Here is a 24,863-nt window from a genome sequence, read left to right as displayed (position 1 = left end):
TGGGGAAGAATAAGCTGAAGCTCAACCCTGACAAGACCGAGGTACTTTTGGTGGGAGACAAGAGGAGGCTGGGGGATGTTGACCTGGTGTTGAATGGGGTACAGCTACCCTTGAAAGACCAGGTCCGCAGCCTGGGGGTCATTTTGGACTCCCAGCTGTCCATGGAGGCTCAGGTGTCAGCTGTGAGCCGGACAGCGCTGTATCAACTCCATCTGATACGGCGGCTGCGCCCCTACCTTCCCGACCATCTGCTCCCATCGGTAGTACATGCCCTGGTCTCCTCTCGTTTAGACTACTGTAATGCGCTCTACGTGGGGTTACCCTTGAAGATGGTTCGGAAACTGCAGCTGGTACAGAACGCGGCGGCTCGCCTGATTAAAGGCAGCTGCCGGCGAGATCACATCACTCCAGTGCTGAAGGAGTTGCACTGGTTACCAGTTGTTTTCCGGGCCAAATTCAAGGTGTTGGTTTTGACCTTTAAAACCCTATATGGTTCCGGCCCAGCCTATCTTAAGGAGCGCCTCCAGCAACACCAGACAGGCCGCTTAACAAGATCAGCCTCGGATGGCCTTCTCTCTGTCCCATCAGCCAGGACAGCTAGACTGGTGGGGACGAGGGAGAGGGCCTTCTCTGTGGTGGCCCCCACTCTGTGGAACTCCCTCCCTAGGGAACTCCGTCATGCCCCCTCTTTAATGAGCTTCCGTCGTGCATTAAAAACGTGGTTGTTCAGGCAGGCATTTGGGGTGGGTTAGGGTATTTTTTTTAAAAAAAAATTATGGTAAAATTTTATTGTTTTAAATTGTTTATGGTGGGTTGTACATCGCCCAGAGTGGCTGGGTGACCAGTCAGATGGGCGATTAATAAATTTAATAAATAAATAAATAAATAAGCAGGGCGACAATATGCAGCCTTGTCGTACACCTTTCCCAATTTTGAACCAATCAGTTGTTCTATGTCTGGTTCTTACTGTTGCTTCTTGACCCTCGTACAGGTTTCTCAGGAGACAGGTAAGGTGGTCTGGTGCTCCCATCTCTTTAAGAATTTGCCACACTTTGTTGTGATCCACACAATCAAAGGCTTTAGCATAGTTAATGAAGCAGAAATAGACGTTTTTCTGGAATTCTCTCGCTTTCTCCATGATCCAGCGAATGTTGACGATTTGATCTCTAGTTCCTCTGCCTCTTCGAAACCCAGCTTGTACTTCCAGTAGTTGTTGGTTCACAAACTGCTGAAGCCTAGCTTGTAGGATTTTGAGCATCATCTTCCTGGCATGTGAAATGAGCGCAATTGTACAGTAGTTTGAACACAAAGCTGCCAAGGGGGGTTTACCACATCCATCTTACTGTGGCTTTTCTTATCCTCTTGCCGGTAAAGCTTCTTAAGAAAACCAGAGAGTGGCAATGTGGTGCTGGGGCTGAGAAAGCAGATTAATAAAGCAATTGCATGCAGCCGGCTTGCAAAGATCAACGTCCCGAAACCTCTGTTCATTGTGTGCCATCGTTTGTGGGTTGCCACTGGCAGGAAATTCTGTTTGTAGGGGTGGGAGAGAGCAGAGAAGGCCAGCAGCAGCAGCTCCAACACCCAGCCCACAGACTGAGGAAAGGGTTTCCATGCATCAGCCCTTTACTTCCAGAAATTCAACCACACAGATAAAGTGTTGTCTTGACTGCTGATTTCAGGCTTCCCAGCTGCTGGTAACCTAACATGAAGATTAGCGGGTTGTGTACAGCTCTTTGACAGGGCTTCCAGTGCAGGCCTGCATCCAGATGTCTTCCGCATCCTGGCCCAGGGCCCAGTAGAGATGTGGCCAATCCAGCCTCTTGGGTCTCTCCGGATTTCCCCAGAGCTTGCAGCCAGGCTTGCATTCACTTGTGTATTATAAGGAGTTACGGTCATTTTTTCCTCAGTCTTTAGTTTGTCCTGAACACTGAGATTTCTTTCTGTTTGTTTTGAAAGGAGGTGAGATGAGAGGTGGAAGCAGGACCATTCCACCAGCCCTGATGAAAGCTTACTTCATTTTTCCTCTTCCCTCCCATTCCTTTCTCCTTGTGTGTTGTGTCTTTTTAGACTGTAAGCCTGCGCACAGGGGCCTTGTTTTACCGATTATATGTAAGCTGCTCCAAGAGCCTTTTGGGCTGAGGAACAGGATAAAAGTCCTTGAAATATATATGAGGACGTGTAGGCATTTTGGTGTGTATTTCTAATGTACTGGGGTGGAAGGTACTAGGAGGAACTGAGGTCTTCTTCACACTCCTGGTCCTTCCTAAAAAAGGATGTTTCATCTGCTGTTGCTGGGATATATGGCCTGAAAGTCCTGTATCTCTTATATTGCTCTTCTACTTTATTGCATTTATTGTAATTTTTAAGTACTATATAATACGCCCTTGTAAAATTCATTTGAAAGGCAGGGTAAACATCTATTAATTCTGAAACTTCTGTGAGTGTGTATACTGATCAAATCATTGAGAGAGGAGTCCCTAACCTTTTGGGGTCAGTACGCACATTTAGAATTTTGTCAGGGGCACTCTCACAAAATGGCTGCCATGGTGGTCATGGCCAGTCAAGGAACACTCATTTCTGAGAAGGCCAACTGGTGAGACTGAAAGAATCATGACTTTCCCAACCTAATTGGAAGGCAGAAGTGGAGTCTGAGTTGCAGAGCACACAACCATTCTTTCGAAGCCACATAAATGTGGGGTTGGCAGGCAGCTGTCTAGTGTGCAGCATGCCAGCCTCCCAGTTTAAAAACAACAACATGTAATTAAAAAAACAAAATCTTAAGAAATAAAATAAAAATCAGGAGGGTCAAGGAGCCTGGCAGGTGGCAGCAGAGGTGTGCCTGGGTTAGAAACCCCAGGTGTAAAATGACAGAGAGTCTGTCGTGTGTCCAGAGTCATTCAAGGAGAACTGGAATCTCAGAAAAGAGAGAGGGCTTCTCCCCCTTAATAGATAATCCTGCTGCCTTACTGGGACTTTCTGCTCCTAGATTCTTTGCGGGATTATGATCGGTTCCATTACACGGGTGGACATGGGCGACCACATGGTTGCAACGGAAGCCTTCTATCCGCACTTTGCTATGTTTTCCTTTAGACATCGCCATCTGAAATATAATGCTACAGTGGCATTACACACTACTGATTCTGCACATTTTTTTTAAAGACCTGATTTAGTCCGGTGTTTTTTACAGTGGGAAATACCTGAAAAAGCACGGGAGGGGCCCTGGATGTCGATGACATCGTGTAATGGACCCACAAACTTCTGTGAGTGGCCAATCATGAGCATGCAATGAATTGCTAGTGTAGAGAAGCCTGGAGTCTCTTAAGGGGTTGGAATGCATGAAATTGGGTAGTGGAATGGGTAGAGCAGCCTGATGGATTGGTCCCATGCGTGATGAGATTGAAATGATCCATAAATACCTGGAAAACATTTTTCCCTCTCACACTTGGGCAGGAGGAGAGTGACTCAGGGATCTTCTGTGTACATGGAAAAGCAGAAGGCGTCCAGCATTTCAGAAGAGAAGCAAGCAGAGGACTCAATGGAGCAAAAGATTCTGCCATCTCCTGTCTCCCATTGTATCATTTTTCACTTCACTCGGCTTTCCCTACAACTTTTGTAGGGAGGGGGCAAGTCAGGCTTGGGATGGGGATCTAGGGATTTCCTGTGAAAACTCAAGTTCAAATATAGAAGCAGTGCTTTAAAATGTATTTTCTCACCAAACACACTTCTTTAAATATATCTCCTATGTTTCTATCTATCTTTGTTATTATTTATTTATTTATTTATTTATTTATTTATTTATTGCATTTATACCCCACCTTTTTTCCGTTGCAAGGAACCCAAGGCGGCTTACATTATCCTCCTCCTCTCCATTTTATCCTCACAACAACAACCCTGTGAGGTGGGTTGGGCTGAGAGTCTGCGACTGGCCCAAAGTCACCCAGTGAGCTTCCATGGCCGAGTGGGGACTAGAACCCGGATCTCCCAGCTCCTAGTCCAACACGCCAAGAAGAACACTAGGGATGTACGAAAGTCACTTACCTTTTTACGAAATTGATTCGAGGTGGGGGGGAGGCGCTCCGTCCCTCCCCCCGAAATTCTGGCCGGGGGGGGAGGCGCTCAATCCCTCCCCCTCCGAATCCTGGCCGGCCGGGTCCGCAAATGGCAGCGGCTGTAGCCGCCGCCGTTTGCGTCCCTGCAGTCAGCCGTGATAGGCTACGTAAATGTTTACGTAGCCTATCACGGCTGATTTAAAAGAAAAAAACAACAACGTGCATACGCAAATGGCGGCACCCATGGGAGCCGCCATTTGCATTCCTTATTTTGACAAGTCTTAGTCTACGTAAACATTTACGTAGACTAAGACGGCGAAAATAAGGGGAACGCAAATAGCGTAGCATCTACGCTATTTGCGTTCCCCTTATTTTCGCCGTCTTAGTCTACGTAAATGTTTACGTAGACTAAGACGTGTCAAAATAAGGAACGCAAATGGTGGTGCCCATGGGCGCCGCCATTTGCGTACACACGTGTTTTTTTTTTACATCAGCCATGATAGGCTACATAAACATTTACATAGCCTATCACGGAATTTTTTAAAAATCTAGCCGTGATAGGCTATGTAAATCTTTACGTAGCCTATCACGTTTTTTGTTTTTAGTTTTACTGGAAATGGCGGCGGCAGCCGGACAGAAGACCGCCCGCCGCCCCGCCGCCGCCGCACTGCCTCCGGAGCCGCCGCCGCCAGGAAGATTCGCCCAAGGTAAGTCCAGTCCCGGGGGGGGGGGCAGACTGTTTCGCCACCGATTTTGGGGGGCCGAATGCGCTGGCATTCGGCCTCCCTGAGATTCGCGGTGAAATTCTCTGACATCCCTAGTTGGAACCCTTGGAAAGGGAGAAATCCATTAAAAAACTAAATTCCACGTGAGTCCAGGAGACCTGGACTGGGTCAGGTTGTATCAGAATACATAAAGTTCTAATTCCTCAAGCATCTCACATCTCCCTGCACCCTTTCTCCCCCCTCCCCCTGTTTTAACAGTGAAGGAGGAATTGGGGCTTTTACCAGCAGGGGAAGGCCCCATGCAAAATGAGGATCATAAAAGCTAATTTACAGGTAAATGCCGGATTGACTGGCATAATAACACACTGCCTGCCTTCGCCATTGCTGTGGGCACAGGTGTTGCAGCATTGGAAGGAGGAATGCAGGGCTACAGTAAGGGGTTCATCACACGGAGCTTTTATCCTGCTATCAAGATGGCTCTGTCACAGAAGTTTGTGGGCTCTTTAGATGATGACATTGCCCTCCAGGGTGTCTCCCGCCATTTCCCCCAGCCTATCCAGTGTTTTTCCCCAAAGCAAAAAAAAATGTAGTACTTTTCCCAGCCCACAGAACAGGAGCGCCATGACCTCCATGTGAAATTCTCCCATAGCAGAAGAAACCACTCTGCCTGCCAGCTGGGGGCATTTGTTTTCGGTTGCTGGGGGCGCAGTCAGGATGATGAAGGCACTAAGGATGGGAGCGGGGTTGCAGGGAAGGAGACCTGAGCAGATCTGACAGGCGCGAGGGCGAGAATCGCCTGCCAATTGCATCTCCTGCCTCTGCATTTCTCAGTCTGAGAGAGAAGGTAAAATGCCTCCCTGAAAGGAAGGCTGAATCTACACATAGCAGTTATACCGTTACCATACTGTTATCATAACTATTGGTGCCCATTGGTGTCATGTGTGTTGTTGTTCAGTCGTTCAGTCATGTCAGACTCTTCGTGACCCCATGGACCATAGCACGCCAGGCCTTCCTGTCCTCCGCTCTCTCCCGGAATGTGCTCAAGTTCATATTCATTGCATCAGTGATGCTATCTAGCCATCTCATCCTCTGCCGACCCCTTCTCCTTTTGCCTTCAGTCTTTCCCAGCATCAGGGTCTTTTCCAGTGAGTTTTCTCTTCGCATTAGGTGGCCAAAATATTTGAGCTTCAGCTTCAGGATCTGTCCTTCCAATGAGCACTCAGGGTTGATTTCCTTTAGGATAGACTGATTTGACCTCCTTACAGTCCAGGGGACTCGTAAGAGTCTTCTCCAGCACCACAGTTCGAAAGCATCAATTCTTCGGCGCTCAGCCTTCCTTATAGTCCAGCTCTCACAGCCATACTTTACTACTGGGAAAACCATAGCTTTGATTATACGGACCTTTGTTGGCAAAGTGATGTCTCTGCTTCTTACTATGCTGTCTAGGTTTGCCATAGCTTTCCTCCCAAGGAGCAAGCGTCTTTTAATTTCATGGCTACAGCCACCGTCTGCAGTGGTCTTGGAGCCCAAGAAAATAAAATCTGTCACTGCTTCCATTTCTTCCCCTTCCATATGCTAGGAAGTGATGGGGCCAGATGCCATGATCTTCGTTGTTTTAATGTTGAGTTTCAAACCAGCTTTTGCACTCTCCTCTTTCACCCTCAACAAGAGGCTCTTGAGATCCTCTTCGCTTTCTGCCATTAGGGTGGTATCGTCTGCGTATCTGAGGTTGTTGATAATTCTCCTGGCAATCTTAATTCAGACCTGTGATTCATCCAACCTGGCGTTTCTCATGATGTACTCTGCATATAAGTTAAATAAGCAGAGCGACAATATGCAGCCATGTCGTACTCCTTTCCTAATTTTGAACCAATCGGTTGTTCCATGTCCGGTTCTTACTGTTGCTTCTTGACCCTCATACAGGTTTCTCAAGAGACAGGTAAGGTGGTCTGGTACTCCCATCTCTTTAAGAATTTGCCAGAGTTTGTTGTGATCCACACAATCAAAGGCTTTAGTGTAGTCAATGAAGCAGAAATAGACGTTTTTCTGGAATTCTCTTGCTTTCTCCGTGATCCAGCGAATGTTGGTGATTTGATCTGTAGTTCCTCTGCCTCTTTTGAAACCCAGTTTCTACTTCCAGTAGTTCTCGGTTCACATACTGCTGAAGCCTAGCTTGTAGGATTTTGAGCATCACCTTGCTGGCATGTGAAATGAGCGCAACTGTACGGTAGTTTGAACACTCTATGGCATTGCCCTTCTTTGCAGTTTAACACTTTAACAGCATCATCTTTTAGGATTTTAAATAGCTCAGCTGGAATACTGTCATCTCTGCTGGCTTTGTTGTTAGTAATGCTTCCTAAGGCCCACTTGACCTCACTCTGTAGGATGTCCAGCTCAAGTTCAGTGACCGCACTATCATGGCTATCAGGGACATTAAGGTCTTTCCTGTATAGTTCTTCTGTGTATTCTTTCCACCTGTTCTTAATCTCATCTGCTTCTCTTAGGTCCCTGCCTTCTTTGTCCTTTTTCATGCCCGTCCTTGCACAAAACGTTCCCTTGAGATCTCCGATTTTCTTGAAGAGATCTCGAGTCTTTCCCATTCTGTTGTTTTCCTCGATTTCTTTGCATTGTTCATCTAAAAAGGCCTTCTTGTCTCTCCTTGCTATTCTATGGAAATCTGCATTCAGTTGGATATATCTTCCCCTTTCTCCCTTGCTTTTCGCTTCCCTTCTTTCCTCAGCTACTTGTAAAGCCTCATCAGACAGCCACTTGGCTTTCTTGCCTTTCTTTTTCTTTGGGATGGATTGAGTTGCTGCCTCCTGAACAATGTTACGGACCTCCGTCCATAGTTCCTCAGGCACTCTGTCTATCAGGTCTAATCCCTGAAATCTATTCCTCACCTCCACTGTATATTCCTAAGGGATATGATTTAGGTCATACCTGAATGGCTTAGTGGTTTTCCCTACGTTCTTCAATTTAAGCCGAAATTTTGCAACAAGAAGCTCATGTTCTGAGCCACAGTCAGCTCCAGGTCTTGTTTTTACTGACTGTATAGAGCTTCTCCATCTTTGGCTGCAAAGTACATAATCAATCAGATTTCGATACTGACCATCTGGTGATGTCCATGTGTAGAGTTGCCTCTTGTGCTGTTGGAAAAGAGTGTTTCCTATGATCAGCGTGTTCTCTTCAGATATCTTCATCAGAGATCAGCAAACTCCGTTAGCCTTTGTCCTGCTTCATTTTGTACAGCAAGGCCATGATTGCCTGTTGTCCCGGTGATTTCTTGACTTCCTACTTGAGCATTCTGACCCCTATGATGAAGAGGACATCTTTTTTTGGTGTTAGTTCTAGAAGGTGTTGAAGGTCTTCATAGAACCCATCAACCTCAGCTTCTTCGGCCTCAGTAGCTGTTTTTGAGATTGTACCCAGTACTGCTTTTCCCAGCCTTTTATTGACTATGAATGCTACTCATTTTTAATTGTGTTTTTGTTTTGTTTTTTTTCTGGGGGATTTTGTTGTGTTTTTAGGGGTGGGTAGACTGCCTGATAGGCGGGAGCGAGGGGGCATGTGTCCACCTGATGGAGGCAGTGGGGGGACTGTTGGGGGCCAGAACATACCGAGTCTGGGCGGCAGGCGCTGGCGGAGCGCTAGGGGCAGGCCATGCCAGATACGGGGAACAAGGGAGAGATGTGTAGTATCTGTCCCCTGCTCCGGGCCTGTCCAGAGCCAAAGGATGGTTGGGGGAGGCATGACCCCATCTTCTGGCCTTTGTTTGCTGCTCTGCAATGCCAGGTCTGTTACCCAGAAAACCTCCCTCATCCATGACATGATCCTGGACGAGGGTGCAGACCTGGCATGTATTACGGAGACCTGGCTGGCGAGGCTGCTGCTCCAACCCTTGCAGCCATGTGTCCAGCTGGATTTTTGTATGCACAGCAGCTGAGGGCTGGGGATCAGGGAGGGGGAGTGGCTGTTATCTACCGAGAGTCCTTGGTCTTCACCAGACCCCCTTTCCGGGAGACCAAGGTTGCTGAGTGCATGTACTGGAGGTTGGGCCCAAAGGGCAGTCTGGGGATTCTGCTCATGTACTGTCCACCCCGCTGCATGACTGACTCCCTGGCCAAGGTGCTTGAGGTGGTCTCTGATGTGCGTGTACAGTCCCCTAACTTGTTGGTGTTGGGGGACTTCAACGTACATTCGGAGGCCATCCTCACAGGAGCACCTCGGGACTTCATGGAGACCATGGCCTCCTGGGAGCTGCACCATATTCTAACTGGGCCCACCCATGTAGCCGGTCATGCACTAGACCTTGTGTTTGTTTCTGGAGAAGCGGGGAGTGATCTGGAAGTCGGGGGTATATCCACCACCCCCTTGTCATGGTCAGATCACTATCTGGTGACGTTGGACTTCTCGGTTCCACAACCCCTCCACAGGGGTGGAGGACCCATTAAAATGGTCCGCCCCAGGCGTCTTATGGATCCAAATGGATTCCTGAACGTGCTTGGGGATTCTCTGGGGCACGCCAACGGCCACTCGGTCGAGACCCTGGTGGGTGGCTGGAATGCCGCAATCACTGGGGCATTACATCAGGTGGCTCCGAAACGTCCTCTCCCCCTGAACAGGGCTCAGACTGCACCATGGTTCAATCCAAGGTTACGAGCTCTGAAGCAGGAGGTGAGACGGCTAGAGCGCCGGTGGCGGAAGTCTCGCTCCAAAGACGATCAGACACGGGCTAGAGCTGTATCTTCACGTGGCAGTGAAGGCAGCAAAAAAGGAATATTATGCTGCCTCTATCGCATCTGCAGAGTGCTGTCCCAGGAGGCTGTTCCAAGTGGTCCGGAGCCTGGTCGATCCAGTGGCTCCGGAACCACTGGAGCATTCTAAGGCCTCCTGTGAGGCCTTGGCAAGGCACTTTGCAGATAAAATTGATCAGATTAGGTGTGTTACTCTGCACGCTGTGGATACAGTTAGTGAGCAAGAGGCGGCCTGTGGCAAACCGGTTTTGTGGGATCGGTTCCACCTTCTTCCTCCTGATGAAGTGGACAAGGTACTTTCATCTGTACGGCCGACCACCTGCTTACTTGATCCTTGCCCATCTTGGCTCATTATGGGCTGCAGAGAGAGACTGTGTGAGGGGATCAGGGCGGTGGTGAACGCCTCCCTTGAAGAGGCCTCCAGCAGCACCAGACAGGCCGCTTAACAAGATCAGCCTCGGATGGCCTTCTCTCTGTCCCATCAGCCAGGACAGCTAGACTGGTGGGGACGAGGGAGAGGGCCTTTTCTGTGGTGGCCCCCACTCTGTGGAACTCCCTCCCTAGGGAACTCCGTCATGCCCCCTCTTTAATGAGCTTCCGTCGTGCATTAAAAATGTGGTTGTTCAGGCAGGCATTTGGGGTGGGTTAGGGTATTTTAGAAAATGTTTTTATTGTAGAATTTTATTGTTTTAAACTGTTTTATTGTATGTTGTACATCGCCCAGAGTGGCTGGGTGACCAGACAGATGGGCGATTAATAAATTTAATAATAAATTAATAATAATAATAAATACTCCATTTCTTCTAAGGGATTCTTGCCACAGTAGTAGTTATAATGGTCACCTGAATTAAATTCATCCATGCTTGTCCATTTTAGTTCGCTGATTCCCAAGATGTCGATGTTCAATCTTGCCATCTCATGTTTGACCACCTCCAGTTGATTCATTGATCTTACATTCCAGGTTCCTAAACAATATTGTTCTTTACAGCATCGGATTTTCTTTTCACCACCAGACACATCCACAGCTGAGTGTCCTTTCGGATTTGGTCCAGCCGCTTCACTCTTTCTGGCGCTACTTGGAAATACCCTCTGCTCTTTCCCAGTAGTATATTTAGGGATGTCAGAGAATTCCGCCACGGATCTCGGTGAGGCCGAATGCCAGTGCATTCAGCCCCCCGAAATCTGTGATGGAACGGCCTGGCCCCCCCCTGTGGATTCCCCCTGGGACGAGACTTACCTGGGGCGGGTCTTCCGGGCAGCGGCGGCTCCGTCGGCGGCTCCGTCGGCGGCTCCGTCGGCGTCTGGTCTTCCGACCGGCTGTCGCTGCCGCAATTTGTCTTGTAAAAAAACAAAAAACATAACAACGTGATAGGCTACATAAAGATTTACGTAGCCTATCATGGCTGGGTTAAAAAAACCAAACAACCGCGTACGCAAATGGCGGTGGCTACAGCCGCCACCATTTGTGTTCCTTATTTTTGGCTGTCTTAATCTACGTAAATATTTACGTAGACTATGACGGCGAAAATAAAGGGGAATGCAAATAGCATAACGGGCACTATTTGTGTCCCTTTTTGATTCACCGTTTTAGCCTACGTAAATCTTTTTACGTAGATAAAACTTTTTACGGCCAAAAATAAGGAACGCAAATGCATTTGCATACACGTTTCCCCCCGCCCCAGAGCCCTCCGTGGCCGGAAATCCGGCTGCGGATGGCTCTGGCCTGGCCGGGCCTGGCCGGCTGCTCCGCGGAGCTGCTGCGGAGCACAGCCGGCCGTCGAGGATTCCTGGGGGGCAGAACGGATCGCCTCCCCCCCGTTGAGGATTCCGGGGGGAGGGACGGAACGCCTCCCCCCCCACCATCAACATAATCCGCGGAAAGGTAAGTGAGTTTCGTACATCCCAAATATTGGATACTTTCTGACCTGAGGGGCTCATCTTCCGGCGTCATCTCTTTTAGCCTTGTGATACGTTCCATGGGGTTTTCTTGGCAGGAATACTGGAGTGGGTTGCCATTTCCTTCTCCAGTGGACCACATTTTGTCAGAACTCTCTGCCATGACCTGTCCATCTTGGGTGACCCTGTACGGCATAGCTTATGGCTTCACTGAGTTACGCAAGCCCCTTCGCCACAACAAGGCAGTGATCCATGAAGGGGGTCATGTATACCAATAGTTATGATAACAGTATGATAATAGTGTAACTGCTATGTGTAGATTCAGCCGAAGGGAGACGCCATTGAGTTCATTGTGACTTACTCCCAAGTAAGTGTGCCCAGGATTGCAGACTTATACCGTGGTATTATCTCTACTCAGAATTAAGTCAGAGGTTTCCTGGGGGCTACGAGAAAACAGTACAGCAGAAGCTGAACTACGAAAACAAGACTCCCCCCCTCCTTTGCCCACATACCAAGCTGGGAGGACGGCACTCCCTCCATTCAAACCATGTGGCTGCGTGTAAAGAAGCCCTTCCTAACCTCACAAAGAAACTGAAAGCAGGACGCTCCAGAAAGGATGTGGGTTTTTGCAGGGGTTTTGCTTAATGTAGAAACACCCTAAGGGCATTTCTACACCAGCCTAAAATCCTGCATTTAAAATGTGGCTTTCTGCTTCCGTTTTAAACGCAGGATCACTCCCTTTACACGCACTTCCTTTCACCCCCCCCCCCCCCGGTCCTGGTATCTGAGTCTTCCGTTCTCTTTCATTGATCTCTCTTCTCTTCTTGCCGCTTTAACTCCTTGCATGGAGGAAACTGAAGTGGCACACAACCGGGTAACTTGATAGCGCATCATCTGCGATCTATTTAAAAATGGAACAAAGGGCATTTAGTGCAGGAGGGTCACACTAGGGTCATGGCATCATGTAAAGAGCCTGCAAACTTCCATGAAGGTGCCATCGAAATCGCAGGAAAAAAGCTCCGTGTGATGAAGCCCTAAGTGTTGTGCGTGGAACTCCAGTGATCTCATCCCATCTCTTCTCCTTTTGTAAGACCAATGTCTCAGCAATGCCAAGGAGCTTGGCTGGGAAGCAAACGGCATCTGTAAAGTTTATCGAGAAGGGTTGCCCTTCTGTAAAGGAGGTGCAGCTGCCTCCACCCCCCTGGTACTCTGTAGCCCACCCTTTGGGCATCTCCTCTGCTCAGACCAGGCAATCCGGCCCACTCATGCCAAAAGGAAAGAGAAGATGCACTCCATTGAGACACCTTCCAAGAAAAAGCTACAGACAATTTGAGCAAACTACGTGCTGGAGGGAAACAGGAAAAAATTGATTTTTTTTTCTATTTTAAAAAAATCCTCTCCCACTCCAATTTGCAAATTCCGTTGTAAATCTTTAATTGCATTAGAAATTAAGTTCAAAATATTTAAGCACCTGCACTGAAAAGAAGCTGCCTTGATGTAAAGGGAAGAACATAAGAAGAGCCATTCTTGATCAGACCAAGGGCCCCCAGTCCAGCATTCTGTTCACACAGTGGCCAACCAGCTGCCCCAATGAGAGGCTCATAAGGAGGACACGAGTGCAATTGCACGCTCCCACTTGTGTTCCCCAGCAGCTGGTTTATGGAGCCATGTAGCCTCCAATCCTGGAGCTAATCCATAGCCATCATGACTAGTAGACATTGAGAGCCATATCCTCCATGAATTTGTCTAATCCCCCTTTAAAGCCATCCAAATGATTTCATGGAATTTCAGTGGATGATGCTGAAGATCAGAATAGAAATGCACAGGTAGGCTAGTAATGCAGGACCCTTGCCTGCCCAGAAATCCTTCTACTCCATGATCTTTTCATTTTGCTGCTCTGTTGATGGATGGAAACAGAAGCTCGCTGTACAAGACCCTCTCTTCTTCCACCGGCCAGAGTCTGTTCTCTGTCATTGGTCCCGAGGGAGTTGCAGCAGCGGGGAAGGTGACAGGGGCGTAGGTGACATCTGAGCACTGTGAAAGCAGAAGGAGGCTGAGGGTGCCGTTCGTCAGGAATTAAACCGAGACCCGGTTGAGAAGAAGGCTCTGCTCCCTCTTCTTCGAGCTGGTTTGCAAAGCTAAATTGCTTCCGCTCTTACGTTGTGCCCCCAAGGAGCACTAGGAATGGGTTGATATGAGACAAGCGAGAAAACGATTGGCACCAGCCTCTGAAAAGTAAGACCTGCCCCACTGGATCAGATCAAGGGTTAATCTAGTTCTGTTTTCTGCTTTTAATGTCACCCAGATGGATGTCCCTGGGAAGCTCACAAGAAGGGCACAGAGATGGTCAGTAGCCCCCCTTGCCCATCCTCTGCATGGGATGATTCAGGGACCTGCCTCCTCTTTACATGGACCTGCCTTTCTTGTTGTCATTGATAATAATAGCTATTGATGTATCTTTCATCCAAGAATGTTATACCCTTCCTTCCTTCCTTCCTTCCTTCCTTCCTTCCTTCCTTCCTTCCTTCCAACATCAATCCCACTGGCCATCATCACATCTCATAGCCAAAAAATCTATTAAGATAGTTATGTACTTTTCCATTGCTCCATGGAGGGACTGAGCTTCACACATGAAGCTGACCCATCGTTACCTGTGCCGGCAAGGCTGTTTCTTGGGGATCCAGCACTTCCTCCTTCTGTTCTCCCGCTCCTTGCTGAACCTTTGTTGCTTCCAATGTGGAAAAAAAGAAAAGAGACATGAAGGAAAGAAAAGTATTACCTTGCAATGCAAATCCAGGCCAGGGGGTGCAGTTTCTGCTCTGACACACCTCAGCCTTGGCAATTCTCTCTCTTTAAAATAAGCTTCAATACTCCTCACGTTAGCAACCTCCTCTTAGGCTGTGAGATGGAAGGTGATGACCACAAGCCCCATCACATACCGTTCTTCTTTCTTCAGCAACAGAAAGTGAGTGGGATGGTCACGACCAGAAGTGGAATAGCCAAGCACGTGTACACCAGTGACGGTTTAGGTACAGCTGGGAGAACTAAGGGGAAAAAAGGATGGGATTTGCGTACTTTGGCTTTTAACCTGCCTTGTTCTTGAAATCTCAAGCCAGGTAGCAATTTCACTTCAAGTGAAGTCCCCCAAATACTTCAAGCTATCCCTTAAAATAACCAACATCCCCTGGCCCTAAATTCTTCCCCAAATGAAAAGGGCCTCCGGAAGCTAAGTAGAGTCAGAGTCTTCAGAAAAGTTCAAGAGGAAGTGAGAGCAGTCACTCAAGAACGGCCCTCCCTCCATCCCTCCCCTCCCAGTGCCCTACAAGCTGCTCCCAGGATCACCAGAGGCTCCCTCCCAGTTGCCCCTGGAGCTTGAGAGAAGACATGGGAAGGAAAGCAGATGGTATTTCAGAACCACTAGGGAAAGCAGACCTTTTCAGCAGCCTCCTCCTGTGGCACACGTAGCTGTACCACTTACTTCACTCAACGCACGCCAAAGAGTTACGCTACTGCTGAAATGGCATCTCATCATCCCAAAGTGGCTGACCTGTGATGTTCACCTCCTGGCTCCACAGAGAGAGGACCCAGCAGCTCCTTGTTTTTTCGTCATATCTGCAAGCAAATTTCCCGGTGTAGTTGAGCTGGGCCTCTGGGATGCTTACAGAAGCATTTGCGGAGCTCTCTCCTGGTTCTCTGGAGCTACTCAGAGGTGCTTCACTGATGGCCACCTCAACCCCATTCCTGTAGAAATGGAACCTCTTCTCAGTGCTGCTCCCTTTGGCTGAGCAAGTGATGAGCAGGGGTTCCCCTTCATTCACTGCCCTAGACGGAGGATCCACTTTTAGCTGAGGAGGAGGAAGAGGATCTGGAACCAGCCAAGGACTGGAGGTGATTATCAGGGGAGCATGAAATGGCTAAATGATTAAGGGCACAATCCCATGCATGTTTAAGCAGAAAAATGTCCTACAACTGCCAGCATTCCCTGGCCATTCCCCATGCTACCTGGGGAATGTTGGGAGTTGTAGGACTTTTTGTGTCAAACATGCATAGGATTGCACCCTAACGGTATGGAGTTTGTTGGGTTTTTACCAGGAAACATTGGGTCATACTCAAGAGTTGCGGGGCACCCAGGGGACTCAGGGGATAAGGCCAGCAGCCCTGCCCATCTCTCCCTGGGGATTCTGGCAATCCTGACTGAATTGTGCTAGAATATGCTGGTAAAGTAACAGAGGAATTAGACTTCTGCAAGAAATGCTTCTGTGGTGTGTGAGTGTGTGTGCACGCTAGGACTAGGGATGTACAAATATATCAATTTTGGTTTCTTTCATCTTCTTATTTCATAGATTTTGCTTTTGGTTCCCCATCGAACTGTAAGAATTTCTCCACTCTTAAATTCAGTGCATCCTTAACACTGGGGATTTTTTTTTTTTTAAGTTACCACGAAAATTCATAAGCAGTTTTGTGCACATTTCTCCTAATACATGCATTTTGTATTCATTTTTGTCTAATACATACACCAGCGCAGTGTAGTGGTGAGATCTGGGTTCTAGTTCCCACTCAGCCATGGAAACAATCCAGTCAGTCAGGGAATACACTCACAGCACTTCAGTTAATGTACCCCTGACAGTACATTATGTACCCCTCACAGTACCCCCCAACCCCTCACAGAATGAAATCTCAAAAAAAAAAAAATTCTCGTGAGGAAGCCATGAGACTCCAGCTGGCTTAGGTTTACATTTTGAATTGTGAGGTGCCATAGAATCACACTTGCCATTAAGCCTGACTAAGCGTTGAACTAGGGAAACCCAATCCTCAGCGTCCCCTGCTGTCCACACCCCCTTGCCTGCTAGGAGGCCCCGGAATTCTGTTTCCACACTCAGCTAACATGCAGGAGAGTCCAGCTTTCATATGTGTCTGACCCACTTACAACAAGAATGATCCTTACCAGTGATTGAGAACACAACCTGGTTACTTTTCGGAGAATAAAAGTTGCTTCCTGCACTCGTTCCTTTCCAATACTTGCAAACAAAGGTTTTCTTGGACTTGAGGCGGTTTGTGGAGACCTCCAGTGTACTTCCTTTATGCATATCAAACCTGGTCAATTCACCATATGTGTTTTTTGAGTAAAAAGAGGTCCACTCTCCCCTCCACCCTTCTGGGGGGGAGCATTTCAGCCAGATCCAGTCTCCCCAGGCCACCTTGCTGTAGGGAAAGGACACAGTCAGCCATGGGGCTGGTGGACCTGGAACCGTCTGGGGACCTGAGAAGGGAAAAGCGATCCATTTAGTCCCTTCCCTCTGATCTCCTCCTCAAACCACGTTTCAATTGATCTCTTCCCTTTTTCTTGCTGAAATGTTCACCTCAAATATTTTAACTTCACCCCAGAACTAGCTGGATGCAGGTTTCCACGGTCGGAGAGATGCCAGGAGTAGCACCGAAATTCTGGGGCAGTATCAGCCCAAGGATTCATTAGTGATAACAGAAGTGGGGCTCATTTGGGTTTGGGGGTCCCTGACATAGCAACGTTTTGTTCATGGTCCAATTCAATCTGTGGGACCCACTTTGCCCAGTTGCTCATCGTCTGTGTTCTTCCTCTTCAGTATGTACATCCTTGGGGATTGGGAGAAGGTGCATCTTTGGAAGGGTGAAGTAAACAGCTTAGAACGTAGAAGTGCTTGGCTCCTCTTTCATGGAGGATTCATTCATATACCCCCTCTAGTAAGCGATTGGACCCTCACTCCACAATTCACTGAACCACTGGCCACTGTTTTGTCCATGGTGCCATCAGGGGCAGACTTAGGGGCAGATGTCCAGGGCCCCCATCAATGCAATGAGCAGGAGAGCTCCCAAACGCAACAGGGCTGTCTGATCATAGTTTGAAATGAGGTGTTGGCGGATTTTGAAGTGAGGCGATACAGCACGCAAACATGAACATACAATGCATTTTCCCACTTTAAGACCATTAAGGCCTGAATCTAAAATTAGCCAACTGCACCGCTTCATTTTATTCTGGAGACCTTTTGCTCTCTAAATGTAGGGTTTAAGTTGACCAGGTGTCCTCTGTCGTTCTGGGTTGCCCCCCCCCCCTTTAAGCTTTGGCCCTCCATTTTGCCTGGGATCATTCTTGTCCAGTTAAATTCTGGAATTGCGGATTTGAAACTGAAGGGCTGCTAAGTTTAATTGCTCCTTGTTGTCATTGTCTCTGTGCTTAAAAAACAGAGCTTAAAAAACAAAAATCCAGACCCAGGCGGGGGCACGCTGTTGAAGCAGATTTCGTATGTTAAAAACTAGGGTGCTCTAATAGTGTGTGTGTGTGTGTGATAATGTGTGTGTGTGGGGGGGGCTTTGAGGTGGGTCTTTGGAAAGAGCAACCACAGCATGGAGGGATGCCACCAAAGGAAATTGCCTCCCTCGCCCAGTACTGAATTGCACTAAAGCTGCAATCCTGTAAGTGCTCAGCTGAGAGTAAGTCCCACTGAATTCAATGGGGCTTACATCTGAGTAGACATGTATAGGATTGCATAAACTCTCTTGTTTCTGGTCTGCGGGTGTCTGGATGCGAGACACACAAACACACACAGAGCTGCGATCAAGGGGAAAATACTGCCTCACACATCAAGATTTGCCAGTCTCCTTTTTTCAAAGAAAAGAAAAATGGAACAAGCCAAATCGTGGGAAAGATGGAGGGGGGCATGGGTAGTAACAGCAGCCCCTCCCCGTGCCTGCACCCTCAAGGCTTCACACACGCACTTCACCACATTTTTCTCTATGCTTTTAATTTGGGTCTTTTGTCCAGGAAAGAATGACCCATGGGTGGGCAGGGCGGGGTGGAGGGAGAAATGAAATTGAAGTTTCCCAGTCATCCAGCTCCCGCTGAAGAAGTGTTGAATGCTGAAATAAGAAAGGCATATCTGAAGCACACAGATATGCTATCCCCACTTTGCACTCTCCCCTGCTGGTGCCTGATCTAATTTGTATTATATGGATTTAATATTGCTAAATATTTGTGATTCCCGAATGCCAGACATTGGAGTATATTAACAGAAATTCTGTTATTGTCTACACGTTAGAGAACAGTCCTAACAAACTCCCTAAGGCAGGCTTATCACTTGTCCTTCAGTTCTTCTGTTTTTTAGTTTCAGTTTTCTTTGCCATAACATACAAGGCCTGGTCTCCCTCCCCTAGATCTCTGTTGAGGATCACATTTTACTGCAAATTGGTTTCCACCTATGGGGATGAATTAATGTTCTTGTTACCTGCAATAGGCACCATCCAGGAAAGTACTGCAATTATGACTGAAAGACAAAAGAAGAGAGTTGGTGCTTATGAAAGAATAAAAGGTCAAATATTTGTAAAATCTGGACCAGGACAATTTCAGTTTTCATAACCTGAATTGCTCATGGGAAGCGTGGAAGGATGGATGGAAGGAAGGAAGGAAGGAAGGAAGGAAGACCAAGCAAACTAATGAAATGATTTTGAGAAGTAGAATGAATACAAAAACTCATGGAGTGAGAGGAGAAGTCTGGAACGACAAAAAAGTTAATAAATTAGTCAAAACAGAAAATGCATCAACACCCCACCCCCACCCCCACCCCAGCAAAAAGGACAAAAGAGGATAGCAATTTCCATACACATTCATAGGTATAGATGCAAATTTAGCAATAACTTAAATAGAAAGACAGAACGTTCCACCATAGCATCAAAAACTGTGGCCATTTGTCCTGTGTGCCTGTCGGATCATTCTGCTGCACGGGTGCTAACTGGTGATGGGCAAAGTTCTAATGGATCATTGTCTTTAAAGTGGAATTGGACAGGACAGCCCTTCAAATACAGGACAGTTCTCTGGCAGGCTCTCAAATAGAGGATTCCAACAGAGGAGACGTGGCTGCCCTGAAAGCGAAGGAGAGTGAAGAGGAAGAATCTGAGCATTGGGAAGTTTACAAGCCGGAAACAAAAGTCTGCAATTGAGAGGGGAAACGGCAATGAGACCCAGGCTGTGGACAGGAGGTTATTTTGCTGAGCCAACAGGAGTGAATCCCATGATCACAACCATAGCATTAGCCCTGGTAGACATTTACTGGACAAATATCCATTTAAAGGTTGGGGAACTATTTGCTCTTTTTTCCTCACTCTCAAGGAAGACCTGGGGAGGGGCCCAGCTGACCACCCAGAGAGCAGCAGGGGCTGATGGGGGCTGCAACAAACAGGTCCAGCATCAGGACATGGAGATGCCAAGGCTGACCAGGCCTGACGTTGGATGCCATTCCACCCTTTCATTCTTTTGTTCTTCCTTCTTTTCTTAAACTTCCCTTTTTCAGTAAAATGAACATGGACTCAACATAACCTGAGAAAGTTAAAGAAAACCATCAGATAGACTCCAATTCAGTCAGGATGCCCAGAGTACAGAATTGGGAAACCTTCCAGCTGAAATTATTTTCTCTTAGTAGGTTAGCAAAATCTTATCATGATCTGGGGGGGCCTGGGGCTGGGATGTACGAGCAACATTCCACAAAAATGGCTGCAATGTTGCATGGAATGTTTACATTTTTTTGCATGACTAAAAACCTTCCTACGGTGGGTAATTTTGTCCATTATTAAATGATCCCAAATCCTCCGAAACCAAGTCTTGGGAGAAACATCCACAGAACTTTTCCACTGACTTGCAATTGCTGTTCTTGCTGCTGCCAAAGAGTGTAAAATAAAGTTCTTATGCAGTGTAGACCGTAAATCCTTTGGAAGAATTAGGGATGTGTGAGAAATTCTTTTCAATTCACTTTTATTCAAGACTGACCTAGTTCACACCGTCTGGACCAAACACAGACACAGATGCAAACTGTGCTCAAAGTCTGTACATTTCCAAATTTGCAAGGTGAGTTGGGACCCCCACCCCCGCACCCCAATGTGTTCGACACTATGCACACACTGGAAAAATGTGCATGAAAAAAATGCATACTTTTAAAAAATGCACCGTGCTTCATTCAAAGGGAGAAGAATGTGTACATTTCATAGATGCACACAGTTGATGCATACTTTCTAAAAATATGCACAAAACTACACGTGGATTTTTCTGCATTTAAAAAAAAACTCTCAATCTGATGTGGACTTGCGTCTGACGGAGCTTCAAGAACTTCGGCAAGCTCAAGTTTTGCTGATTCGTATATCCCTGGCAAAAATACCCAGAAGTGCGGGGAATGTGGTCTTGGGGATGTTTTGTTTTCTCTTGTTTTTTCAAAAAAATATAGCAAGGGACTGGCTGGCCAGGCATTATAGAGTCCAAACTGCTAATTTTATTATTTTACTTCATAAATATATTACCTTTTCTACACCAAAATGCTGCTTAGTCCAGGTAAATTGTTAAGCATCAGGGCAGGAGAAACCTACTCCGTTTTATTCCCATAGTCATGATGGTTCTATGATTGAAGTGAGATTAAAATACAAGACTGTTCAAAATATTTGTTGTTGTTGCTTTCAATCAGGGATGGCAAACAGTTTGTCTGTTTTTTTGCTTTAAGATATTAGGAATGTTGAAGCAGTTCTGAAGCACTGAATGTTGATGGTTGGTGGGGGGAGAATAGAAATGCTAGTTGTGTACATCACAACTTCAGTAATGCACATGGCCATCTGAAGCCCTGTCCCACCCCCAGAAGACCATCAAGTCCAGGGTCTAAAATAAAGCAGCTGGATCACTCTTCTAGCCTGAACAGTTCTTTCTCATGCACGTCGTTCCACTCTTGCCTACAAGAATCACAGAAAAGGCAGCTGTGTCGATAGCTGATCACGCTTCCAGAGCCCTGTTAATAACAGACTGAAGGGCCACCAAAACCACAAAGCTGTTTTGCCAAGTGAACATGGTGGATTAAGGAAATGGAGATACAGCACACGTAGAGTCAAATGTAGATGCATATATCAGTGTATATCTCTGAAAAGGTATTATTAGTATCTTTTTATATAAATGTATGCTTTCATTTATATAAAGCCACTGGAGAGGATGCAGAGTGCAGGCTGGGGCACTGAGAAGAGGGTGCAGGAGGGAGCGTGAGAAGGAGAATGGAACCCTCAAGGGAAGAAGGAGCCTCAGCAAGGAGTGCAGAGAGACGGCCGATTCACTCCATGGTTGATAGAGGAGGAGAGTTCCCAAGGCTAAAGAACTGGCCCCAGCATTGAGCTTTGCTTCTAGCGATACTGCCAACATCCAGCATTAGTCTCTCAGGGGACGGCCATCTTTCTTTTCCACACAGACTTTTGGAAGCAACGTTCTGTGATCATGAAGCACATTTCCAAACCCCCTTTGAAAGTGTATGGAGGGAGCAGCAAATCCAGTCTTCTAGGAGGAAATGCAGGAAATAAAGTAGAAAATGGTTTAAAACCCTCCATACCACCTCATATTACTGCACATTTAGGTTTGAGGAAACTATCTACATCTGTCAGTATGCAATGGACAGCAAAAGGCCACTGGGTGTGGGAAGGATGCAGCAGATCTGCTCCTTCCAGAACGGCTGCCTTGTTTCTGGCAACGTTCTCCTCTCTGCCTTCGGCTGTTGAATAAGAAGCATTTACCAGTTCAACTACTAATTCTTACCCAACTCTTCCATGCAGAGAATATTTAATTTAAAAAGTGACAACCCCCAGCTGTACTCTCTGGAATTCCTGGCCCAAATCTGTCACACGTAAGCAAGACAGAACCCTCCTGTTGACTGGCATGGGCCGATGGATGATTCCAGATAAGAAAAGGACAGGGGGAAAAGCAGTGAGATAACTGGGTGCATGAGGAGACATGGACAAGTGAGCAGAGAGAACAGAGAGGTACCAAACCTGTCCCCAAAGCCACGAACTCCATCCTCAGTCAGGATCCCTTAGAGGTCGCACGGCTGGTTCTCAGCTCCACTACTGCCCAGCTTGCCTTCTCAAAGGAGATTATGTTTCTGCACCCCCTCTTAACACTCCACTCTCATGGGAAAGAACTAGACAGGAACTGCAGCATCCCCCCCTTCCCCCAGCACATCTCACCCACGGCCCAGCAAGCCCACAGCTCAGCTCCTAGGCCTGCACCAGACCAAAGGCTGTATTGATAGCTATCAAGGGCAGCTCACCGCATCCGGCTTTGCTGTGCTTTCTCCTGTCCTCTCTTCTAACCAAAGCACTAATGAATATCAAAAAGCAGCAATGTGCAGCCGGAGGTGAGAAAACAACTGTACTTATTGCTGTGCCTCATAATTGCGGTCTTGAAGTGGCACTTCCTTCCTTGTAGGCCAAAAAGTGCCCAAGGAGGAGGTCACCTTCCTCAGTTCCACTGCAAGCCAGGGTCTTCCATGAGGAAGACAAATGCCATTCAGCATCAAGGAAAGAGAGCAGTTGCCCCATTTCTTTTCTCCCAATAAGAAGCCAACTTTTGGCATTAGCCAGTCGGGATGGCCAAATGAGCCATGTTCAACTTGCCAAGATTCTCCGAACGTCAGCTTGTGGCTCTGCAATTTGCTCTCGCATTTGCGAGCAGCCTTGGTTTTGTGCAAACGGGAAAAATGTGCAGAACGAACAGCTATCGAATGTGAAAGTTGCGCAAAAACTTCCCATATGTGCACAGATTTCTCCCACAGACTAAAGCGTGGATGACTGAAAAGTCGTGCATTTTTCAAGTATACATTTTGCGAATGCAAACGCGAGTTCAGGAAACGGCAAACATTTTCTGAGAAAATAAGCTCCTATTCATGTTCGGGATTGTGAACGGGGATATTTGAGGGATTTGCAAATGCAAATAGAATCCTCGTACATCCGTATTAGGCAGCAGCCCAGGTCCATAGCAGGGAAGATTATAGGACCTGCCTCACCCTGATTCCACCCTGGTTTTGCAATGGTATTTTTCGACATGGTTTCTCGGATTGGAATTTGGCAGGGTGAAATGAAATCCTCATATATGTATTCGCTAGCAACCAAAGTCCATATTGGGGATGATCACAGGACCTGCCTCAGCACAGTTGTGCTCTGGGTTTTGCAGTTCTGTTTTTCAACTTGGTTTCTGGAGTTGGAAATTGGCAGGGTGGAATTGGCTTAGGAACTGGATTCCAGAATCTAGCAGGTGGAGGAGGGCTAAGTGCTCAAAATTTTCAAAAGACTGTTTGTTTCAAGGTACTCAGCACTGAGTTGCATTTTACCCCCCAGGAGGGATTATGGGGGCCGTAGCTGTCTTCCAGCCTGTTGATTTCAATGAGGACATTGTCACAATTGTACAATAGTGGGAACATGTAATAAAAATAAAAATAACGAAGTTTCAAAATATGTTCTGCTCTTATGGAAACGGCATATGCAAAGAACCCACATTCTGAAATCTGGATAACGTAACTAAAATTCATTTTGGCTCACAAAAATGTCTTGTAGGGAAAAGATTAATCCCTTCCTCCCCCAACACAAGTATCCCAGTGAAATGCTGCAGTCTCTGTCTTCCTACATATCCCTTGTAATCCAAGCAGACCGGATTACAATACCAGGCTACAACTGCATCATTCTCGTAAACTGCATTTCTCTCATCCTCGGTCCCACTTCTAACCTCAAATATTAACAGGAAACCACAGGGAAAAGGCTCATCACCTCCTCCCCCAGTGTCCCTGCTCCATCAAATTCTCCAGTCTCCTGCAAGTGCCATTTCCCTAAATAAAACTCCAGGAGACAGGATAGCTACACTGGGCTGTGCTACCATTAACCAGCAGGGTCCGTCAGTGGTGCGTCTTTCATGCCTCTCACTTCCACTTCCTGTCGGTGAGAGCTGCAGGCCTGCAAAAGGCTCATTTACATCATCAGCCTCTAAAGAAGACAGTTGATTTTGACTCATTTCAGCTTTCCTTTTTCATTTATTGTTACATTTCAATACCACCCGATAGCCAGAGCTCTCTGGGCAGTTTAGAAAGATTAAAAACCTTAAAAAAATAGTATTATGCTTAAATAAAAACCATTTGCATAAGAACATAGAAACAGGCAACACAGAGACAAACACAGAGATAGATAGATGATAGATAGATAGATAGATGATAGATAGATAGATAGATAGATAGATAGATCTCTTTTTTAGCCAAGAAGAACAGCGTTGGAACCTTTGGGAAGGGTGAAATCCATTAAATAAGTAAATTCCAATCTGCAAGTGAGTCCAGAAGAGCCACACTGGGTCAGCTTGTGTCAGAAGAATACATAAAGTTCTACTTCCTCAAGCGCCATGCATCGCCCTACACCGCTTCTTCCCCCTCACCGCATTTCAACAGTGAAAGAGGAATTGGGGCTTTTACCAGCTGGGAAAGGACCTGTGCAAAATGAGGATCATAAAAGCTAATTAACAAAGAAATGCAGGGCTGGCTGGTGTAATCATGCACCCTGCCTTTGCCATTGCTGTGGGCACAGGCGTTGCAGGATTGGAAGGAGGCAAGCAGCGCTGCGTTGAGTGCTGGCTGTGGAAC

The 24,863-nt window shown here is 47.0% G+C and overlaps 1 pseudogene; it reads right to left on the bottom strand.

Annotated features, from left to right (window-relative positions):
* Positions 1-22,421, bottom strand: part of LOC146343062 (uncharacterized) — a 53,680-nt pseudogene extending 31,259 nt beyond the window's left edge.
* Positions 22,422-24,863: the final 2,442 nt, after the last annotated feature.

This window comes from Heloderma suspectum, chromosome 6 (genome assembly GCF_057233095.1).
Source record: "Heloderma suspectum isolate Gila_16-S chromosome 6, 16-S_ref, whole genome shotgun sequence".
Classification (NCBI taxonomy): domain Eukaryota; kingdom Metazoa; phylum Chordata; class Lepidosauria; order Squamata; family Helodermatidae; genus Heloderma; species Heloderma suspectum.
Note: the sequence above shows the minus strand (reverse complement) of the source record. Positions and strands in the feature narration are given on the sequence as shown.